This window comes from Cnephaeus nilssonii, assembly GCF_951640355.1.
Source record: "Cnephaeus nilssonii genome assembly, chromosome: 9".
Taxonomy (NCBI): domain Eukaryota; kingdom Metazoa; phylum Chordata; class Mammalia; order Chiroptera; family Vespertilionidae; genus Cnephaeus; species Cnephaeus nilssonii.
Window position 1 is genome coordinate 49964865 of NC_137080.1, and position 18986 is coordinate 49983850.

The window sequence follows — 18986 nt, forward strand, 5'->3', positions numbered from 1 at the left end:
TCCTGTTATCCTGGAGAGAAAGAGCTGGAAAATATTTAGCTGTGATGGTAAAAAAATAACTAATACATTACAGCTTTATGTTCCCTTTGTTTATTTCCTGCAGCTGCCTTGCAGGAAATATGTGTATCTATCTAATTGGGAAGGTGTCCACCAGCAATTATATCAGATGGAATCCATGGGATCCAGCAATTATAACAGATTGGATTGAGTAAACGGATACTTAATAAGTACTTCTTAATGATGATGACGACGATGGTGATGATGATGATGACCGCACTAAGAATATTTATGTGACAGTGATGGTGAATAAAAGACCATAAGACTATTTTCACTCTTTTTTTTTAAACTACATATTTAATAGGCCTATTTACATCTCAATTTTGCAGTGAGAAGACATCTTTCTCAAGGTGTCTCATATAACAATATGTTAGATATTTACAAGTGAACTAAACAAGTTATAAGAACATACTGTAGCTAGATGTCAGATAAAGGGCAACTAAGAGTAATTATAATTTTCTTCTGTGTAATACATTTCTACAAAAATCTAAAATGAAATTATAAACATTGAATAACTTCACCTCCTAGAGTCAAAGAAAAGGTCATTATCTCCAAAACTGAACTTCAACTGCATCTTACACAATAAACATCCAGTTGTCCAGCTTAACCTTAATGGAGAGTGGGAAAAGAATCATCAGTTTACAATGAAGCAAATCAAAAGCTTATTTAAATGAGATTTTAAATATTTCTCTTAGAAAGCAAAAGATAACTTGCCACTTTAAATTTAAAATGACCCACTTAATTATAAATTCAATTGCAAATAATTTCTCAAGTGTCATTCTTTTGATATGATAATTTGGCTATGATTAATACAATCATGTACACTTCTAGTAAGCAGGAATCATATGTAGAATAATGTATGAAAACTAACCTCGTACTAAGTGCTGCAGAGAGAAAAAGGAACTGGTACTTCAAAATTGATACTGTAAATAAAATACTAAATTTAACAAGAAATTCTCGTTGAATTGAAAAGTGATCAGATTAAAATAATATAGTGGAGTTCAGGCTTTTTTCAAGTTTCAAAATAAAGTATGGAAAAACATACTTTCCATAGTTAGTATCCATAGCTCCAGAGTTAATAGCTAGTAAAAATGACTAGTAACTTGATCTCTTTTTAGTTGGAATGCAAAGTTTTAGATGTCTGAGTAGGCCCTATGGAAATGGACATTTACAATCCGTGTGTATGTAAGGTTGTCTTTGTGTTTCTTTGAATTTTTATTTGAAATGCTAGTATCCTTTAGATATTTTGGAATATGCTTTTGCAAAAATATTATTTTGCATTCCAGTCAATAGGGAATAAAACTCTCCAACATTTAAACATAGCAAGATTAGGAAATAGGGGCCCAAGAGACTCCCAAATTTTGAAGATAACAATCTATTGTATTTACTTCTCTAAGCACTTCACTTTTTGTGAATTCATGAAATAACCTAATACGTGAACTCTCTGTAAACTTATCTTTTTAAAAAAATAATTAGTAGTAATTTATGTCTTTCCTTTATGTGTTTTTTTAAGAAATAATTAGTAGTAATTTATAATTAGTGGTAATTTTATTTCTAATTTCAAAATTATTGCTATGTGAGGTAACTTCTTTATACATTATAACATTATAGAGAACAGGATTTAGCACTGATGGCCATTTTTTTCATTCATTTCTGTAATCTCTCATAGGAGTTGCTGGCTCTGCATATGCATGTATTCTTTCTTAACATTCCTACTATAAACATAACCTTTATGGTTTGTAACATTTATTTTGCTTTAATAACTGAAGTAAACCCCAGGGATCTTTAAGACCATAGATGAGGTCTCATATGTTATCACTTTGATTAAATCTCAACTCCTGATTATGCTAACAGGGCACTTATTGCATTCTGGCCTATGGAGCTGCATAAATCTCATTTGTTTTATGTCATTATGACACCAGTTAGTTTTGCCATTGAACTGGACAGTGTAAGGTTTTCAGTACTAAACCCATACTGTGAACAACCTGTATTTAGTCTTATATTTCGGGAAAGAATGCATTCTATGAAACTAACTTTCCAGCCAATGAAAGAGAAAGACAAGTGAAAAAGTGAAGATGAAGCAGAGCCTGGGACAGTCTGTGAACTTTGAAAAGGCACATTCAAATGATAATATTTCTATGCATATAACAATATAAGATGAGGGTCATTGTTTCATAATGCAATTTACAGGAAGTAATGGGCAACTAAAATTCTGGCTTACTAGGGATAAAAATGAAGAAAAAATTTATGTTCCGTGATTCAGAAGTTTCTCAATGGGAGGATATAAGCATTTGGACACAGGCTTACCATTTTATTATTATTACTAGAGGCCTGGTGAACGAAATTTGTGCCCGGGGGAGGGGGGCGTGTCTCTCAGCCCAGCCTGCACTCTCTCCAATCTGGGACCCCTCGAGGGATGTCTGACTGCCCGTTTAGGCCCGATTCTGGTAGGATCAGGCCTAAACGAGCAGTCGGACATCCCTCTCACAATCCAGGACTGCTGGCTCCCAACTGCTCACCTGCCTGCCTTCCTGATTGCCCATAACCGCTTCTGCCTACAAGCCTGATCACCCTCTAACCACTCCCCTGCCAGCCTGTTTGCCCCTAACTGCCCTCCCCTGCAGGCCTGGTCATCCCTAACTGCCCACTCCTGCAGGCCTGGGTCCCCCACAACTGCCCTTCCCTGCAGGCCTGGTCACCCCCAACTTCCCCCCTCTGCCATCCTGGTCACCCCTAACTGCCCTCCCCTGCAGGCTAGATCACCCCCAACTGCCCTCCCTTGCAGGCCTGGTCCCTCCCAACTGCCCTCCCCTGCTGACCATCTTGTGATGGCCATCTTGTGTCCACATGGGGGCAGGATCTTTGACCACATGGGGGCAGCCATCTTGTGTGTTGGAGTGATGGTCAATTTTCAGGTTATCCTTTTATTAGATAGGATTAGATAGGATAGAGGCCTGGTGACCAGGTAGGGCCCGGCTGGTTTTCCCTGAAGGGTGTCCCAGATCAGGGAGGGGGTTCCCTTGAGGCGTGGGATGGCCTGGGTGAGGGGCCTGTGGTGGTTTGCAGGCCCACCACACCCCCCAGTGACCCAAGTGTAGGCCCTGGTATCTGGGATTTATTTATCTTCTATAATTGAAACTTTGTATTCTTGAGCTGAGCCAAGCCTCCTTCTCGCTCCATGGCCGCAGCCATATCTTCTATTTATAGAAGATAAATAAATCCCATTTTTGTTGGGATTTATTTATCTTCTATAATTGAAACTTTGTAGCCTTGAGTGGAGGCCTGGGCCCACCAGGGAAGGCAGAAAGGTTGGCTTTCTCCATCGCCAGGGAAACCCAAGCCTCCTGCTCTCTCCTTGGCCCCAGCCATCTTGGTTGGGTTAATTTGCATACTTGTTCCTGATTGGCTGGTGGGCGTGGCTTATGGGTGTAGTGGAGGTGTGGTCAATTTGCATATTACTCTTTTATTAGATAGGATTGTTATTATTATTATTATTAAAAGAAGACTTGGGTTTGAAAGATTACAGGTTACTAATGGAATTAGTACTAGGCTACAATAGAGAGCATAGACTAATATCTAGGCTCTGTGTCAGACTAGTAGAAAAATGTCACTAAGTATATTTATGTTCCCAGTTCATAGATTGTAGACATACATTTGGGAGCACCTCACATGTTTGTTGCACCTGACTGTATGACCTCCCAAGACATAGGTTTCTTCTGGAAAGTATGTAGTTATGAGAAATGCACTATCTACCAAGGCAGCCCATTCTATATTGGAAATTGCTCCAACTATTCTATTTATTAAGCTTAATTTGTTTCCCTACAGTTTCTCTCCACTAGTTCCAAGTCTTCCCTCTGGATCTACACAAAATTATCTAATCCTTCTTGTCTATGACACTTTGACATAGCTGAAAATAGCTCTCATGTCTTCTTAATATTTTATTTTTCAGGCTATTTACCCATCACAAAAATAAAATTAACTATCCCTGACCTGCCTCATCTCAGAATGGTGATAAGAATGAGGTAACAGATATAAAAGTATGTCAAGAATACAAATAAAAAATACAGGAAATTTATCATTGTTATATGTTATACTAGCAGGTAGGAAATTCTAAATAAACCCTTAGCTAAAATATCTTTCATCATGATGTTTTTAAAAATTCAGTTTTTTATACTTCTGCATTCTTAGATTGAACTAAATTAGTGCTTATAAAAGAGTCAGCCAAAGAATTTCAGAAATCAGAATAAGTAATAATTAAGACAGTTGAAGCAAGTTAGTGCAATCTCCAGAAAGGTTAGACTATGTTCATGAGGAGACTCTTCCAAATTTTCAAGCCCAGAGAAGTAAAGGAACTGAGCTGAGGAGGCCTCTCTGTTTGGGACAATGTTTGGTACAATATGAGAACTCCAACCACAGTCACCTTGAAATAGATTCCTCATGTCCCAAGAATTTTGGGGTTAAGTGCACCTTTGCACTTAACTATACAGACCTTGGACTCAAGAGCCTGACTAAATTTAAATCAGGCTGTGCCACTTGTTAACTGTGTGAACTGAGGCACGCTCTTTAACTATTTGGCCTCAAATCTTTTACTGGCAAGATTTGTTTGACTAGAGAAGGACATGAGGGAATTCCCTGTGGTAATGTAAATGTGCATAACAATAGCAATCTACATTTCAGGTTATTGTAAGAATTGCATGAGTTAAGATATAGGGTATATATAGAGCAGTGGCTATCTCCTGGTTCAATAAATGCCAGCTGTGACGATGACAATGAATTCCTCAGCATTGGGGCCAGAATGAGTATCCTCAACTACACAATTACCTTAACTTATGCATAAATGTTTTGCTACATATTCAACCCACAAACTAAAAAGCAAACAAACAAAACCAAGTTGGTTTTCCTATTCTTCCTGCCATCCTCAGACTCTGTCACAGAGATCTGAAATATCATGCATTGAAAATGACTTATTCATTGGAAAATGCATGTTCAGTAATTCATTTAAAGGGTTGCATTATAGATAATGTTGACTACTTATTACAATTACACTACTCAATCTGAGCAGGCCCATTCTTCCTATACCTGATCAAGGAGTAGAGAAATCACTATTCCAATTGCTCCAATTCAAAGCCAAGTAACCAGGGTCAGTCATAACACAGTCAAAAGAACATTCCAAGCCGTGATGTCAATGAACTGAAAGGAGAGACAAAATGTAAATGCAATGACCAGGTTATTATCCTCATTAAAGCTAAACAAAAGTCAAAGGGAAAAATAGGACAAATGTGCCAAGTGTATAAGTTTTTTTTTTTAAGTACATGGGCTTTAGTTAGAATTTTTATTGATAATTCTCTTATTTCCTTTTTTTAAAAAATATATATTTTACTAATTTCAGAGAGAAAGAAAGAGGGAGAGGGAAACATCAATAATGAGAATCATTGATTAGCTACCTCTGCACGCCCCCCACTGGGGGTTGAGCCCACAACTCAGGCATGTGCCCTAGACCAGGAATCAAACCATGACCTCCTGGGTCATAGGGAGACACTCAACCATGGAGCCATACCCAGTTTGGCCTTTAATTTCCTTTTGACCTCACCTTTTGGTGTACAAAGCTCTTCCAAACATCTTTCTGCAGTAGAAGAAGCAAATCAGACCACCAGAAATTCTGCTCCTGAATACTTTTACTTAATTTTCCTATGTATTTCTTATTTCAATAGGATCAGAAGGAGGAAAGGGTCCTCTTTGCAGGCCACACCAGAGCTGTTTGTTCATTGCAGCCCTTTCTCTAAAAGCAATAGGCTACTTGGCTTAGCTGCTGTGTATTGTTGGCCACAGGACCACACTAGTTTTGCAGTTTTTCCATTTTTATTTTGGTTTATTTTTTTTTCCATAAGGTTTTCCTGACTGATACAATTTCTTCTGAATTTTCAACTTGTATTATTCTCTTTTTCCTATATTCTGTTGCCTTTCTAATTTATTCTCTGATCTACTTTTCTAATCAATACTTCCCACTCAAAATATAATAGAACCTGGGAAGCACACTCTTGAATTTTTATGTATTGTTTTATTTTCTCTCCTGTCTTTTACTAATGTGAAAGTTTTCTCCCTCATATTTCTGTATGTCTTATCATCCTGCTCCCCTGCAAATGTGGAAGTGCCATGCTGTTATTTCAACCTAGCTGCCAGCTCCTGGACATCTAGATGACAGAAGAGAAGTACACTGTCATTTCGTCTCGCCCAGTGCAGAATGTCCAGGGGAACATAGGTCAGTCCCTGCTGGCCCTTCCTCCTCACATTCCCCCGGGGGAGTGGACATTTCTTACCACTTCTCACTGTTCCTTTCCCTCATTTGGTCTCTTTTCAATTCAAGCTTCAGGGGCTTTTTCAAGTCTGAGGGTGAATAAGGTGGTGGAGTTGATTTGGCATATTATGTCTTATTTCAAATTTATGCATTGTCAATGTAAACCCATCTTCAAATGTGTTAAACTGACTGCAGAGGATGGTGGTGTTTCTTTATACCGAGAGAGAAAAGAAGTTCTCACAGAGGCACAGAATGTTCAGCTTGAGTGAAATGTAGTACACAGGTTAGAGAGTAATGGGAATAAAATCAGAAAAGTTAGCAGTACTCAAATAGGTATGGTATTAGAGATCATCATACTAAGGAATTTGGATTGCCTTCTGATTAAAATGGGAAACAATAACGAGTTTCTTGCTGGGGAAGGGCATGATCTATATTGCTGAAAATGTATACTCTAAAGACAAAAGAAGAAGCAGGAAGACCTCTTAGGATATTGCTAAACAAACCCAGGTAAGAAATGAGATGGTGGTTATGTCCAAAGTTGTTACAGTGGACATGATGAGGATTAGACCTGAAATGAACAGAATATGAGAAGAATCAAGGGTGAGTCCTCTGTTATCGCCCTAAGAAACTAACTAGTTAAAATGGCTATTTAATGAAATGGGGCGTTCATCCTGCTCCAGGCTTTGAGATGTGTGGAGTAAGGAAGAAAAAAAAGTTTCCTTTTGAGAATGATGTACTCAGGGAGGTGAAGGTAACCTTCAGAGATGAGAGTGAAAATTCAGGGAAGTTACTAATCACAGACTATTCATTGCCTCTGGCGGGGGCAAGACTTGTTTGACTAGAGGACAGGAGGGAATTTCCTGTGGTAATGGAAATGTTCTATAACTTGGTACATATGGCTGTATGCATTTGTCAAAACTAGCAAAACTATATGTACACTTAAGATCTGTTCATTTCACTGCATATAGATTACACGTCAAAAATAGAAACTTATGAGTTAGAAAACCAAAAGTCATTTTTGCTTGCATATAGAGAGGAATGGTGAGAATAAAAAGTCAAGTAAAGCTGCTGTCCACTCAGTTAAGTGTGCAAAATGTCTTTAAGTCTCTGTGTAAACTCAGCCAATTGTAAACAGAAGATTGACAACCTGGACTGTAAAGAATCAATCACAGTTACTTGAAGAATTAAGTTGTGAAGAACTCCCTCTGCAATAATGATATCTTGTCAGTTAACTTTCCTCATGTTATCAAAAATACTAGTATAATGGCTTGTGTCAGCACCTGACCCTAGCTTTCTCAATGATTCATGGATATTTGTGTTCCTGTCCAGTGAGACCTTCTGAGCAATGGGTATGTTTGAGTGTCAGACATGTCTTGGGAACTAAAAAGAGTGTCTTCCTAAAAATAGATTCACTCAGAGACATTTTAGGACAGTGAAGTGATTGTTACTTTTATACATCAACTGAAATCTCCTTATCTTTGCTAGAGACATTTCCTGACTTTCCAGGGCGAGTAACAATTTTCTGTCTGGAGAGAAGGGTAAGCATATGTACAAATAGCCATAAAAGATTAAAGTCTTCTAATTTGTGGGTTCCTCAGCTATGATGTGAACACACTGTATGTTGAAGTAAACATCTTTCCTTCAACATGTTGCTCTCTAGAGTTTGGGAGGTTGGGATCCATTATTGCTCTGGCTACTGCTTTCACTGGGAGTAACAAACCATCTGAGTCTCTGGGGTAAGCTCTCGTGTTCTTCTGTCAACACATGTATGTAAGAAGCAAACTTACTTGTTGGATTTTTAGTAGGGTGCCTCAGATCCTTCACACTATTAAAACTAACCTGGACATTTTATAATAATCAGGTTATAGTTTCTCATGATGGATTTCAGATCCCTGGATCAAGGCCTTAGCTCTGAAGTCAGCAGGTTCACAGAATCCAGAAAATATGGGGGGGATAATTCTAGCCGATATAATGGGACTTAGGAAAATTTAGAGCTTCATGACTTTGGGGGAGAAATATACAACTCTGAAATAGTCTTTACATTGCCTCCAATTTTCAAATATATCTATAAGTAACCTATATTATACAAAGCCTAGTTTTTTGTCATCAATTGCCACTGTGACTCTGTTTTCTAAGATCAGGGCACACACAGTAAACAATATCTACTTTTTTCCCCATGGGAGAAAATTTTGTATTTAACTTGCATTCAAACTAAGGAAGTTGATTTATATTTCTGTTACTTCTCGTTCCTTGTTTTCAAACATATGCACTTACGTCTTCTAACAGAAGGCTCAGTTTTACTTTTTTGAAAATGGGATATACAGACAATTTAACAATGGACTACTATTTGAATGTACCACCACTACCTTCCTTGAGATAGATCAAAACAATATGAACATTTATTAATAGCACTCTATATGAAGATCAGAAAATGTGAAGCCTACTAAACTATAATACATCTTTTGATACTACATATTCCTAGGATAGAGAGGTCTCTCTTCAAGTTCCCTTCTTCTTGCATAACTTCCTTACTTCAAGGCCCACCTCTGTTCTGAGAACTCTTACCTATATGTACCACCCCTTGGGTCCCTCTTCAAAAGCATTAAACTAGTCCTTCAGCCTTATTGTTAGCCAGCAATGGATATAATTCCAGTACATGCTACCATATTGTCAATCTCTGGAACTCAACTCCTGTAGTTTATTATTCCATAGGCTAAATAAAACATTAATTTACTGAATCAGCCTGTAGCAAAAACTCCTCTGTAGCTTACAGGAGTTGGTGGCATATAGAGATACCTGGAAAATTCTATGAATATATTAAAATGTAGATAAATTTAACTTTAGTCTTGATGATATTATCATACCATTTATGCTTATTTTATTAATGAGTGAATAGTGGCAGTAAGGACAAATGTTCAATATACTATTTAAGCCATTACTTTATTTGTGTGATTGACAACCCTAACCAGGTTTTATGCCTTATTGAGAGATAGAATCTGATAGGGTGTCTGCTATACCTTAGTGGGTTATTTCTTTTTAGGTACTAACCATACATTATGCATTATATAGGACTTTAGATTAGGTTTTGATCAATTAGCCCATGCTAAATTTCCAGTCTTTTTGCTTTGCTAGTGAGAAACTTTAAGTGAACTTTCATATCTATTGTGTATTTTTGAGGATATTAAAAACAAATGATATCCCTTACAGAGAGACCACTCCATATATTTTTTATTAATGTCAATTCTCCACCTATCTGGAATTATCACATATCTCCTACAAAATGCTGATCTTTTATGAAAGAGTGAAGTGTGAGCACAATCTATTTCTAAAAACAAAACCACTAAATATCTTTCTTTCAGAAAGGTAAATAATCTTAAATTGCATTAAATCTGAGTGATATTATTAGGACTGGAACATAAAGATAATGTCATTGTGTCCTTTATACCATTCACCAATCCACACTCTGGGACTAATTATATAAAGGATTCATAAAGTTATGAGATAATAAAATAAAAAATATTTTTCACTTATCTTAATTCATGTATCTATATATACACTTCAAACACCTAAAACAAATCAACCTATCATCAACTATAAATATCAGTGAGATATTGAATTACCTTTAAGCCTCCGAGATTATACACAGAAATATGGGTGCTATATTGCTCTTTTCTTAAAACCCACTAGAAAGTCTGCAACTCAGTAAATTGTTCCAAAACCAGAGCAAATTTTTCCATAGAAACAACCTGCAAAAAAGTGTTAGATCACTACATTGTTCCCATGAAACTGTTAAGCTCACAGTGTCCTCAAGTTGAATATTTTATCAATGCTGCAAAGAACCTAATCACCATGTTTATTAACATGTCTGTGTAAAAATTAATTCAGAGTATTCAATTCTCCAAGGAAGCCAGGGCACTACTTGCCCTGGCAGTGGAACAATGTATTTTTCCTCTTGGTGACCAGATAGTGGGACATGCCCTTTTTGCCTCCAGTAATTGGCCTTGGTGTGACAGCCATGATGTTGAGCTGGGACATTAGCCATAGGAAAAAAAAAAAAAGTAGAGTGGGATGAATAAACTGAATATACTGACTTGATAGGTCTGAAAAGATGGTTCTTGGTCTGGCTGAATGCATTACACCTTTTTGAAGTTTCCTTATTAGGGTAGTAGGAGCCAACTTTCATGCTTTAAGTTCCTCCTCACCCATCACTTCTGATGAGTTCCACCCCTCACCTTGATTCATAGCAGAATAGAACAAACTCTCAGTATTTCTTCCCTATCTATTCCGTCCTTTAATAAAGCGTATAGTACTTCTGGGGGTTTTCTCCACTTACATGCATTCCATCTGAACACCCTTCTTTTATAATATGGGCCACACCTGGGAAGATGTATGTGGCAAAATACTGACTTCTGAAATCTCTCTTCCTCCCTAAACCTCACTTGGTCCTTTAAGGTGAAGGTGCATTCCAGGCATGCTCAGCAGTCCGGGCATGATTCGAAGTAAATGCCCTGCTTGATTGCCGTTAGTGAGGCTCAGATTAGAAAGATATCCTTCCCTTTTAAATATTCATTAAATATACAATATCAATATTATCAAATGTTGAAAATTAATTTTATAAATTCTCCAATTAGATTGCCACACCAAAACCAAACAACATCCATAGCCTAATACTGCCTACAGGGCTATCAGCTTATGATCTCTACACACAAAAGGTGATACGAACTGACTCTTCTTTGTCTATAACATAGTTGAATCTGGGGTCATCTACTTTGGAATGTATTATCAGAGTCAGGTACAAAGGTTTTCACATATTATGGAGCATAATTAGCATCAAATTTCTTTACTTCCCTAAAAGTAATTAGACTGGTTATTTTTCCACCAGTCAAATTCTTAGGGGGTTCATCATCACACTCTTAGGGCTTTTCCCTATCCTTCAAATTATTTAAAACATTCACAGAACTAAGACTTAAAAAAAAAACAGAGGTCCACTTGTTATTCATTGCCAAATGGGGGAAAAATCACAGGCATCTCTGCTTTGCTACTGCCATCGGTCCTCTATGGTTACTCACTGCCTCACTCTGCTTACCAGGAGGGTGATGCAGGAGAGCCCCTCTGAGCAGCTTCCACACCAGCAGCCAGCCTCACGGCCCCTTGCCATTGTACCTCCTTTCTTAGTGCCCATCCTATTTGGGAGAGACCTTGGCCAGATGGATCAGCTTAGCGTCCTTGACATTGCCCTTCCCTTTATCTGAGACATGCCCCCCTTTACACATGCTTGGTCTTGTTTCCTCACCTACTACACGTTTATTTTCCTTTATCGTTTTATTTAAAAGTACAACTTTCCCCCAAGACCCATATTGGAGTTTCCTGTTTTATTTCATGCTTTACTGTGCTACATGACCTGCACACCATCTGGCCCACGAGGTATTTGGTGCACATTTATTTTCAGTCCCCGCATTTTGGTATGTAAGCTGCAGGATGGCAGGAAGTTCTGTCTGTTTTTCTCACTGACCTGTCCTTGATCTATCGAAGGTACTTTTGAAAAAATGAACATAGCAGTGAGTGAATGAAAGTGTATATATGAGTCATGACACTGGTCATTTGAAAAATACATTTTTTTTTTCACACTAGACTGAAAGATTCACATTGAAGAAGTTAAAAAAAAAAGAAAGGAAAGCCCATTACTAGATATGAATTAAAGTCTGTCTGCTTTGATGTATTGAAAACCCCAACCAACGCAGAACAGTAGTCAGAAGCTGGACCTAATTTCTAGGAAGGAAATTAAAAGCTTATTTTCTGTCTTTCCATTGCTTTTGAGTCCGTGTCCTGATACAAGCCAAATGTTGTCTGTCAGCCTGTTACAGCATGTGCTCTCATGTGCTGCCACACTTTTCATTGCCGTCCCCCTGCGTTAAGCTGCTCTGTTCTGCTGCCTTGCTATCTAGGGCTCGAGATAAAAAGGCTCAGTTGCTGCTGCCATGATGTCTGTCTCCAGGGTTTAAATGCTCCTGTATCATGGTGTTTGCATCTGACTACGTCTTGGCAGCTTCCAAATAAGACTGAGCGAAACCAAGCTACCACTGTGATGATGACTAATCATTTTGCAGAACAGTGTGAGGGAAAGAAAGGTATGGCCCTATGGCTCTGGGTTTTCCTTCTGACCAAGTGGCACCGCCACACAGAGGGGACAGATTACCACTGCAGCTGGTTAACACATGCAGCTCTACTACTATGAGCATTCCACAAGGGTACAGATGTGGATGAAATAAAAACCAAAAAGAAAAAGATTGAGCTCCTCCATGAGATGTGTGCAGAAGCCAAAAAGCCTTCCTGGTCTTTGTTTTCTACCTTTCCAAGGAGTAGCAGATGCTGTGAATTCCACAAAAATGTTAAGAAATGTTAATGTCCACCAAAGCCCAAATGGCCTTTAACGCAAAACTGCAGGAATGTTGAAATTCAGAATTTCCAGCATTATGTTTATTAATATAATTCACAATATGTATACTTATTTGTTTTTTTTATTCTTTGCCGTTTTTGTTAGTTTTTTTAAAATTGATTTTTAGAAAGAGAGGAAGGGAGAGGGAGAGGAGAAAGATGGATGTACGAATGAAGCATGCTGGGAGTCAAACCAGCAACCTTTCAGGTGCACAGGACACCCAACCAACTGAGCTACCCCAGCCAGGGCTATTTTTTGTCTTTAGGGTACACTTTGATGTAAGTCCAAGACCAAGTGGTTGTACAGGGGTTTGAAGAGCAATGTCTGTGATACTCTTATTCAATGAAAGGGAAATTTTAGTACCAGATAAATGCCAGTAGTCATTAGCTTAGAAACTTTGACCCAGGGAAGATTTTAGTAGTATTAAACATCATAAAATGTACCCCTTTTTTGGATTATATATATCTACCATTTATGTAAATTACCCTGCCATAAGTATGGCCACCTTTTAAATTTCTTTCGTACTGTTCTGAAATTCAATGGCATTCAGAACATTTTTTCAACCATGCCACCATAGTTTTTTTTCCATATATCCTTACAAAGTTTATAAACTTAGAGGACAAAGAGAGAAATTTTCTATTTATGACAATATTTATTAGGGTTATATTTATTTATAACATAGAAATTATGTTATCTTGAAACATAAACAGGACTCTTAGCAGGGGTATTTGAATAATGCTCTGAACTTGAGAATACTCATAAACATTATCACTCTTAGAGAATAAAACCCCCCTAAACTTGGATTTCTGGTTTTAGTGTTTAAATATAGAAGAAAACATTGAAGGACAGGAATCATATGATCTTTGCTTCCCTCTCAATAGGAAACAAGGTAAAATAGAGATTGCAATTATATTACAGGAACTTGGTTGTCTTTACTGGTTATTGTGAAGAGGCATTGTGACTAGCAATCTTAATTTTAAGTTAATATTTGAACACAACAGTGATGCCAATTTCACATTGCATTTGAAGAAAAAATGTCAAACTTTGCAGAATAATTTGAGCTTTGAAGAAAGTATTTCTCCATGTTTTTTGGGTGTTTTTTTTTTTTGTGTGTTTTTTTGTTGTTGTTGGTTTTTTTCATCATTGAGAATAGCAATCTGATCCCACATTGCAGTCCTGCCTTCCCAGTGCCCTCTACTGGAGACTAAAGCTGATGAATATGTGTCTCTGTACTTCACAGTAGCCTGATTTTATTTCTGATTCATAGACTAAAAGGAAAGAAATTTGAGAATTCCATCCCTGCTTTCTACTGGGGTCATATCCAAGTCACCTGAGAGATGAAAATCTTTTCTGTTTTTCAAGACTGTTAGAAAAACAAAGTGTCTAAAAACTCCTTTTGCTTGGTCTTTTTACCTCATACCTCGGTTGCCTTAGTGAGCGCTTAGGTGACTTAAATCACCGCAACTGTCACAAGGGCCTTCAGGGTACAGTAATCTATAACACTATCTTTATCCCTTAAAGACAAAAGATGGGATGTTCATTCAGCCCGGTGGAATTTATCAGTGCCACGTAAAAATTACAAGTGTATTTATCTTCATCATTTCTTTTCTGGCCATAGAAATGGGTGCATATGCACAATGGAGATGACATATTGTTTCTGTTTTTTAAATGTTCATTTCTAGAAAATATCTAGAAGAGAATACTCTCACAAGTAAACAGATTATGTTGCCTTCTAATGAAATTCATTTTGTTACATTTTAATGTGAAGGACATGTTATTATTTATTAATATACCAGAATTTAGTATTTATCAATATTTAGCATTTGTCTATAATGCACCCTTTATGATGTTTTGATGTGTGCGACTGATCTCCAAATGAGTAAAATATTCTGTCTCAAGGGAAGCTACATGGTCTCCCTGCTCTTCCTTTCCTTCTTTGTTTAGTAACAACTGGTAGAAGTTGTTAATTGGAAGCACTAAAAGGAATGTACATTTAAGTGCTGCTTTTGATTGAGCTTTGACACCCTGGATATTAAATGCATATTAATTTTTTAAATTTATCTTTATTGTTTAAAATATTACAGATGTCCCCTTTGTTTTTTTCCCATTGACTCCCTCCACCCCATACCCACCCCTCCTAGACCTTCACCATGCTATTGTCTGTGTCCATGGGCTATGCTTATCCTATATTATAAAAGCCTAATATGCTAAGTGTCTGGTTGTCCAGTCGTCTGTTCAACCAACCAAAGCGTAACATGCTAACGATATGCTAAGGCCACTCAACTGCTCACTATGACGTGCACTGACCACCAGAGGTCAGACAGTCGACCAGTTGCTATGATGTGCACTGACCACAAGGGGCAGATGCTCTGACTGGTAGGTTAGTTTGCTGCTGGGGTCCAGCCGATCAGGACTGAGCAAGACAAGCCAGACATGTCCTGAAGCCCTCCCACGGTTCCTCCCCAGCTGGCCAACCTCCTGCGTCCTTCCCCAGCCCCAATTGTGCACTGGCGGGATCCCTCGGTCTGGCCTGCACCCTCTCACAATCTGGGACCCCTCAGGTGATGTCAGAGAGCTGGTTTTCGGCCCGATCCCGCAGGCCAGCCTGAGGGACCCCACTGGTGCACAAATTTGTGCACCAGACCTCCAGTATGCATATAAGTTCCCTGGTTGATCTCTCCCCCCTTGAATTTTTAAACTATACCTATACATGACAAATATATTCTGTCTCTTCTATGACATAAATTTGTTGTGGCTGCTTGGTGTTCTCCTGACTATAGTCAAAGAATAAAATCACCACTGCCCCCAACAACCTTCCAGTGGGCTCCTAACTGCAATTTCCTAGGAGCATAAGCTTCTTGAGAGATGGAACATCTTCAGTTTTCTGAAGTTACTCTATTATTTCTTATAGGTTGCAGCTAATCAACTGCTACAATGGTGACTAAAAAATGCCACAGCAGTCACAATAAATTATCCACCCACAGTATTTAAAAATAGTTTTAAAGAGGCCAACAAAATGACTCCATATTTCTGTAGTCATGTCTGTGTTGTCATATGTAAATATATATGTGCTTTACTTCATTCTCTGTAGTCATTTTTTGACAAATATTCTATTGAAAAATGAAACTAATGCAGAGGAAAAATATAGGGACCTTTAACTTTAAAAAAATCGAAACGTGTTCAAAGCTAGTGGAAGACCAACACACCGATCATATTTTTCATTGAAGTGTAAGTTTAGTCACAGTGCCAAGTATAGGCAGCTGATCTCAACCAAATCTTCAAATGGACAAAACATTCTCTTGGACTCAGCAAGGACTGAGTCAGCTGCCAGGTGATAGGTGAGCAGGAGGGAGTGAGAGCCTGCTTCAGTGTCTGTGCTTCAAGGTAGCAAAGTCCCAACATTAGACCCTTTATTAGAGCTCTAAAACATGTTGGGCGGGGGGACCAATACAATTTCCCAAATTATTCTATAGATAGCAATATTTTTGACCATCATGTTTATAAATTCTGTGATAATATAATGAACAACAAAGACCTCAAGCTGAAATCTTTGTCACCCACTGCTAGACCCAGAAGTGCGGTTATTTACATTTTTGTTGCATTAGGCTACCAACTGCTGTTTTACTAACTGCATGTGGAACTAAAAAAAGCCCGAAGAAAGTCTGGTATTATAATGGAAAAAGTATTGAATTGGGAGTCAAAAGAACTGAGTTTGGTTTTTTTGTTTTGTTTATTCTATTGCTGTCTTTACTTATTTCAGTGTCCTTGAAAGCAAAGTATTTTATTTTATATCTTAAACAAAGCTTCTAAAAAATATTTTCTCATCTGTAGTAAGTATTGATTGGACTAAGATGATTAAATGTTTTGCAGCTATAAATTTTCATAAGCCAAACTCACATATCCAAGTGCTTTGTCAATATCTTTGCTTAGAAATCTAACCAGATCTCAAAGGTAACATGTTAACATGTCAAAAAACAAACTTTTAAATTGCCTCCACACATCTGCTTCTCACTCAAACTTCTAAATGTCAGAACGTAGAAATTGGTTAGGTCAAAAATCCTAGTCTTCCTTTCTGCCTTCTATTCTTCATACCCCACACCCAATTAATCAGAAAAATCTGTTGGTTCTATCTTCAAAATAATTTTTAAGTTGACCACTTCTCTCCAGGGTTTATGCGCTGGTATGAACCACTATCATCTCTAGCCTGAACTATTCCCACTGGTATGAGTTGAATTGTTTCCCTAAAAGCAGATGTTGACATCTCAACCCCAGAACCTCAGAATGTGACCTTATGTTATATAATAAAAGGCTAATATGCAAATTAACCAAACAATAGAACAACCAGTCGCTATAATGCACACTGACCACCAGGGGGCAGATGCTCAACACAGGACTGGTGGTCAGTGCATTCCCACAGCAGGAGCACCACTCAGCTAGAAGCAGCAGTGGCAGGAGCCTCTCCCACCTCCACAGCAGTGCTAATGATGTCTGACTGCCAGCGGACATCCCCTGAGGACTCCCGGACTGCAAGAGGGCACAGGCCAAGCTGAGAGACCCCTCCCCAAGTGCACAAATTTTGTGCACTGGGCCTCTAGTTTGGAAATAGAGTTTTTGTAAATGTAGTTGAATTTAGATGAGGTCATGAAGGTGGGCCCTAATCCAATATGACTAGTGTCCCTATAAAAAGAGAACTTTAGATACAGAGTCAGACAAGTACAGAGGGAGAAGACCATCTGAAGACAGAGGTAAAGATCTTGGGGTTGCATCTACCAGCCAGAGAACACCAAAATATTGCAAAAAAAAAAAAAAAAAAGAAAAAGAAAAAGAAATCACCATAAGCTAGGAGGGGTGTAACATTTCTCCTCTATAACCAGTGGACGGAAACTACCCTGCAAAAACCTTGATCACAGACTTCTAGCCTCCAGAACTTAGAGATAATAAATTCTGTTTTAAGCCGCTCATACTGGGGTACTTGTTACAGCAGCCCTAGCAAAATAATGCATATATTTAATGGTCTTTCTGCTTTCCAGCCTCTGCTATGGCCTATTCTCCCATGTGGCAGCTAGAAACAAGTCTTTTCTAAAATGTCAGTGCAATCATATTGCTCTGTTATTAAATACCATCCCGTAGCTCCTCACATGCTCTTGTTCTATAATAACAGTCTCTCCACTGTTTCTACTCTGATGTCATCTGCTACCACTATCCTCCAAAACCAGCTTTCTTCAGTCAGACTGGTCTCCTTGCTTTACTTACAATGCATCATTCACTTCCTATTTTTGGGCATTTACACCTGTTTCCACTTTTCAGTATGTTCTTTCTCAATATACCCATCTAACTCTGGCTCTCACTTTCAGTTTCTGCTCAGCTGTCATCTTTGTAATGAGTTCTGCTCTGACCTTTTAGATGAGATAACACTTTACTCCTCTATTCCTGCTGCTTTATTCCTTCATTTTTGACAGCACCTATCATTGGTTGAAATACAATATATTTTTGTGACTATTTGTATATTATTATGTGTTTCAAGAGAGCATGGTTGTTGTTTGTCTGGTTGTTTGTTTTTAATTGCTGGTACTCCCAGTTTCTAAAAGAGTTCCTGGCATATACTAAGTGCCTTATTAGCAAATGTTGGTTGATAGAATAATTGCATTATGACTCAGCAAAAATATTTTATGAGATTTAAAAAGATTTTAAAATGGAGGGAATACGACCAAGTACATAAGGGCTAAGTATATATAAACTGGTGTGAACCTTCAGTACTTCAATCATATAATCAACACATGTTAATACCTGGTGTAAGCCAAGTGCAATTCTAGGCACTGGGATTTCAAATATGTAGAAGACATGACCCAAAACATCTGGCGTGGATGAATGGTTGACTACAATGTGTAAAGATAGAATCTATACTAGAAGTGATAACAAACTCCTAAGGTATCACAAGTGGAGGATCAATTAACTTTTTCCCAAAGCAGTTAAGGGAGGTTTCACAAAGACTAGGACACAAGCCAGGCAGTTTGGGAAGTTTGGTGGTGGTGGGAAGTATGGTGGTGGCAGGTGGCATGTAGGAGATCAATATTTCAATAGGTGAACACAGCATGTGCAAACACATGGTAGAATCATGCCTCTGGAAGAGATGACATTTGTTAACAGGCGTCCTTAAAGCTGTGCATTCCTGGCTACCTACTTCACCGCTCAGAAGCC